This window comes from Marmota monax, unplaced genomic scaffold (assembly GCF_021218885.2).
Source record: "Marmota monax isolate L192 unplaced genomic scaffold, Marmota_monax_Labrador192_F-V1.1 WCK01_AAM20220418_F8-fsc00105, whole genome shotgun sequence".
Classification (NCBI taxonomy): domain Eukaryota; kingdom Metazoa; phylum Chordata; class Mammalia; order Rodentia; family Sciuridae; genus Marmota; species Marmota monax.
The window spans coordinates 3,230,592-3,236,428 of NW_026692947.1; the positions used below are offsets into that span (position 1 = coordinate 3,230,592).

Genomic DNA, 5,837 nt, shown 5'->3' on the forward strand with positions numbered 1-5,837 from the left:
GGTGGTTAGGACCAACTGAGATCAAATCCTGTTCTAAGTCAAAGTGCTTAGAACAGATTTGATACAAATAAGGGGTTTAATGTGTAGACAAAAGCCAGGTTGTCCCAGAGATGGGGAGTCATTTCTACACTGGCCACTGGGCAGAGTGTCCACACTGCGTTGCTTGCAGATCACGGGCTGACTGAATTTAACCTTGTTCAGAGCCAAATGCACCCGTCCCTGCCAGAGCAGGTGTACTCCTGAGAGACTCCAATATCTCTGGCCAGGCACTATGCAGTAATAAGCTACAACTCTCTGGAGCATTGAACTTCAGATCCAATCTATAAATAACTCTCCAGAGTATAAGAAAGTATTCCAAGAGTGAGGAGGGCAGTTGTTGAGAGAAGGAAGGTAAAGGTGGAGAAGAAGAAGACAGGAAAAGCATCTTTGAGATCGTGTTGAATCAACAGGAATGGAATTCAAAGAAGCAAATTTCTATCCAAAACCAAGCAAGGTCACCTACATTCAATGTCACTGCAACATGTCAGCAACATGGGGTACGCTGGCAAGGAAATTGTCATACCTACTTGGCTAATGGCTCCCAGCATCTCCCCCCTTCTGATTAATTAAACAACAAGCAATGTGGCTTAAGGACCGTGCCTGGTAGGTTGTCCAATTCAACATATGGTTCTTACCCGTCATCGGAAAACTGACCTTTAGGCGTCAGCCTCCTGTCTTAGGTTGATACCACTGCAATTGAATCATACCCGTCACTGACTACCGGTCCAGCATACAGCCATACTTGTGGATAGGTCTATGCACCAGTGGGGGGTGAGGTTCTTTGCCTCACCTCTGTTGGCCCCCAAATTTGGCCTTGGTGCCAGTGGGGGAGTGAGGTTAATGTGGCTTATGGACCGTGCCTGGTAGGTTGTCCAATTCAACATATGGTTCTTACCCGTCATCGGAAAACTGACCTTTAGGCGTCAGCCTCCTGTCTTAGGTTGATACCACTGCAATTGGATCATACCCGTCACTGACTACCGGTCCAGCATAAGCCATTGGCCCCCAAATTTTAGACCATCACTAGCAGAAGGGAGGAGGATACAGAAACGCCACGACACCAAGCCAATTGACGGCTCCTTGGGAAAAATTGCATCACTGGTGACACCATCAGCAAAGATATGTCAGCACTACCACAATTAACATGGGGTGCGCTGGCAAGGAAATAAAAATTGCATCACTAGTGACACCATCAGCAAAGATATGCCAGCATTACCACAATTCGCTGCACCAAACGATAGTTACATAGTCCAGGCAAGTTCTGCAAGCAGTTCAAAGCAGAGGAATCTATCAATATGTCCATTTCCTCCCAAAATCCGTTTCCTCCCAAAGTAAGTTGACTCTTTGATTGAGCATTACTTGTTGAGTTCTTCACCGGCACTGGGATGGAGATAGGAATTCTGGCAATGATGCTAAAGAGACATTATCCTGAAAAGAATTATTAAATATAATGAAAAGGAAAGGTGAAAGTAAACAAACAGATCTGTTAACCTACTTTAAAAACAATCCTTAACAGCTTAACAGAAACATGATGTGAATTGGTCATGTCTTGTTTTGTTTCTTTTTCAATCGAAAAGTTGATCAGATCACTGCTTCTGTCTGATCAAAAACAAGATGTACACCTGAGAAAAATGAATAGCCTGCTGTTGAGTGAAATGTTTTTAAATGGGGGCTTGATTTTGATTAGTTTGCCTTGCTGTGCTTCAGGGGGAGCTTCCGCCTTCTCTCTACAATGGCCAAGGCTCCCCTTGGCTACCTAGGCATGATTAATATTTGAGGTCAGAGTCTGGCCTGTAGAAATCTAACCCAGCTTCATATTAGCATTTTTAAGACTTCCAGGCAAATGAATACTCATGTGCACGCAGGGGTTAGATATGCACACAAGTGCTCCAGGAATGAAGGTAGAGCCACGTGGAAGGATTGATGTTTGCAGCCTCAAAGTCAAGGGAATTCAAAACTAAGCCCCAAAGAGCTGTGGGGAGTCACCAGGGTTGCACAGGATTAAGATATGCAGGGCAGCTCCTCACCCAGGAAGACAAGATAGCAACCTGGGAAAAATTTATGCTGGAACAAGGTCATCGCAGCTGATTCTCTCCAAAATCCCGATAAACTGCTGTATCTGCCCAAGTAAAACTTGCTTGGCAAGTAGCAGGTAGCTGGATATACAGGGCAATACTAGTGGAGACTATTCTGCAGCCTCATAATTCAGTATATTGGCAAGAGCAGATTGTGATTTTTTTTCCTTCTCTTTCTGAAAAGCCTTCCCTTTTAAACAAAGCCTCTATTAATCAGAACTTCAGATCACACATGGCAATCAATTCAAACTGTTTAGGGCATTTACAGTAATTGATCTGCTACAAGTTCTTCACAAGTGGATTGCACTATACATACACATGTACTTTTCAAAGAATTCAAAAGCCATTAGGATGTTCTTAACTCCTATCTGATAGTCTGAGGGCCATTGACAGTACATGATCATCAGAAATCAGATGGGCCAACTACAGGGGGTATTTTGATTAGAAAGGAGAAGAAATTTCCTCTGAATGAGAATTGTGAATCCTGGAAATGAGGGTTGAGGAAGGCTAAGTAAACTTTATGATCACAATCATGAGAGTCGCCATGATGTACCAAATATTTCATATACAGTTATTATATCACCAAATACAAAACCAAGTAAAGGTCTTAATATTCTTTACCCTGAGATTGGGAAATTGAGGTTAAATGGTTAAGTTCTTTGCCCAGGGTAACACAATAACCACAGCAACTTAGTGCTGGAATTGTGATTTGAACTCAAGTTCAAATCCCAAACCAGTGTGCTCTGGTTTTCATCCTCCTGTCCCACATGAACAGATGGATATCTGTTCCCCAGATGATTTTAAGGTATGCTTGCCTTGATCATGTATGGCTGTGATTTTTAAGTCTTTTCTTCTTGATTACAGTGTGGGTGTCTTTGTTGGAATAAAGAGTCCCCACAAAAGCGGAAAGGTGTTCCTTTAAAATGAAAGACTAAAAGATGGAGCGCTTGGGAAGGGTGAGGGCATTTAAAGCAATGGTATGTGAGGGTGTCTAAGCAGCAAGAAGAACCCAAGGGAGGAAATAGTTCATATGAACTCCAATGCAGTGAAGGCAGTCAGAGCCCATACCACCATGCTGAAAACTCAGCCACATGCAGAATGGGGGATAGAATGGGCTTGATCTTATGGTCCCATTGGGCATTCTAGCAATGAGTGGTAAACCACTCTCATGACCATTCTTGGATGGTTTCCCAGTTGAGAGTTCTTTTCTACTCACTCAGAATCAGTCTGAGCCATTATGCCTGTGTTATAGAGCCCAGTGTTATAGTACTGGCCCAAATCTTAATTTTTCTGGTAGTGATTCAATTAACTGAAGATAAAAAATTTTTATCCATCACCCTATATACTGATATGAAACACCAAACTCTAAATTTGATGCCAGAGCCTGTAGTTTAATACTATACTATGTCATGTGACTTCCTGTGGGGGAATGGGCTGTCACAAGACCAAGTCCTTGAAGAAATTAAGTTGAATTTCTCTTTCTACTGCTGCCTCACTGACCTTAAAAGATTACCAATAAAAAAAATAAGCATGAAGCTCAAAATAGACCATACACTAAAACATAAAATTTAAAACTAAAATACTTCTAGAGAAAACATAGAAGAATCTTTGTAACCTTGGGCTAAGCAAAGATTCCTTAGATATGACATCAAAAGCATCATCTACAAAAGAAAACATTCATAAACTGGACTTTTAAAAAAATGGAAAACTTTTGTTTTCCAACACACACTGTTAACAGGATAAAAAGACAAGCTGCAGAATAGGAGAAAATATTTATAAAACACAAAGGATTTGGATCTAGAATGTATGAAACTCTCCAAATTCAATAATAAGAAAACAAACTACTCAATAAAAATTGGACAACATATTTTTAAAAGACATTAGGGAAAATACAAGTTAAAAAACACAATTGAGATATCACTACACAACTACTAAAATAATTGAAATTTAAAAAGGAAAAACAAAACCAAACACCTTACAATACCAAACACTAGAAAATATGCAGAACACCTGGAACTCTCATGCAACGTTGGTAAGAATGCAGATTGATAGAGCTATTGTGGAAAACACCTTTGCAACTTCTTATACAATTAAATATATATTTACCAAATGGTCCAGCAACCTCACTCCTGGTATTTACTTAAGAAAAATGAAAATTTCTTTTAACAGAAAACCCATATGCAAATGTTCACAGCAACTTTAACTACCCCAAACTTGAAAAAATGTGAACATTATTCAACTGATGAATATATAGATTGTGGTACATACACACAATGGACTACTACTTAGCAACACACCACTGACATACATGAATCTCAGTATGGATGAATCTCAACTGCACAGTACTAAAAAATTAAAAAGTTACACACTGGGCCATTCCAATTATTGGACATCCTGAAAAGGGAAGCACTACAGAAAAAAGATCAATTGGGGGGTAGAGGTCAACAAACCCCCATTAGGCATATAGGGAAAATTTGTGGTTGATATCAAAAATTTCTACATCTTCAATGTAGTAGTGTTTATGCATAAGTGTTTTGACATTTGTATGCCTTTGTAAAACTATACAACAGTATACCAGAAAGAGAATTGTATTTCAATAAGAGAATAAGAGAGGCTCTCTTCTTTTCTCTGCCTTCATGGTGTGTGTTCTCAACTCCGTTCCTTTTTGTGACATCTCATAGACTTTCAGGATCAAGTGATTAGTAGCCAAGAAACAGAAGCAACATTGACCCATTCCCCAAAGGATTCTGATGAAAACTGGTGATATCAGGTACAACTCTAAGAGGAGACATTGGAGAAAAGTCAAACTGGGTCTATAAAGGATTGCACATGAAATAGCACCCATATTTATTATATTATCAGTTTTATGGTTTAGATATGAGGTGTCCCCCAAAAGTTCATGCATGAGACAGTGCAAAATGTTCAGATGTGAAATTATTAGATTATGTGAGATAGCCTGGATGGTAACTATAGGCAGGTAAGGAGTGGCTGGAGGCATAGAAAACTGGAGGCTTGTCTTTAGGGTTTATATTCTATCCCTGGTGAGCAGAGTTTTTGCCTCTCTGTTGCCCATGTGGTGAGTTGCTGTCCTCCGCCAGGCCCTGCCACCATGATGTTCTGACTCACTTTCAGTCCAGAGTTAATGGAATTTTCCAACCATGGACTGAACCTCAGAAATTAGGAGCCAAAATAAACTTTTCCTCTTCTAAGTTGTTCTTGTCAGGTCTTTTGGTCACACTGATGAAAGAGCTAACTAAAACGATCAGGGTCACTGTCACTTTACCATGCTGAGCTAAAAATGTCACCACGGGACAGTTGGACATGTTTTATTGGGAATATGATTTTTCTTTTTGTCTCCAGTAGATTGGTTCAGCAATAAATGTGTGAAACCTTTTGTTTGAAAAATGAAGGAAGGACAAGGAAGACTGGGAGACGGAGGAAGAAAAGCAGTGTGGCATGTCTATAATAGCAGCATCAAACCAAGCAGAGTGCTCTGAGGAGAAGGCAACCATTGTGGCAGGTGAAGTTTGGTGACAACTTAGGCAATGGCTGAGCCAGCATTCCCACTGAGAATGAGTCAGCTGCTTATCCTCACCAGGATTGTCATTTATTTCAGCCCCAAAGTCTTAATACATTTAAGCTGTCGATAAAGGGAATTTCTGAGAAAATGCAGGAGGGAGCCAACAACTAATTTAAAGCATTAGCACTTCACCACCTGCATTA

The 5,837-nt window shown here is 40.3% G+C and overlaps 1 pseudogene; it reads left to right on the forward strand.

Annotated features, from left to right (window-relative positions):
- Positions 1–3,144: 3,144 nt before the first annotated feature.
- LOC124097618 (large ribosomal subunit protein eL39-like) lies at positions 3,145–4,933 on the forward strand (annotated as a pseudogene).
- Positions 4,934–5,837: the final 904 nt, after the last annotated feature.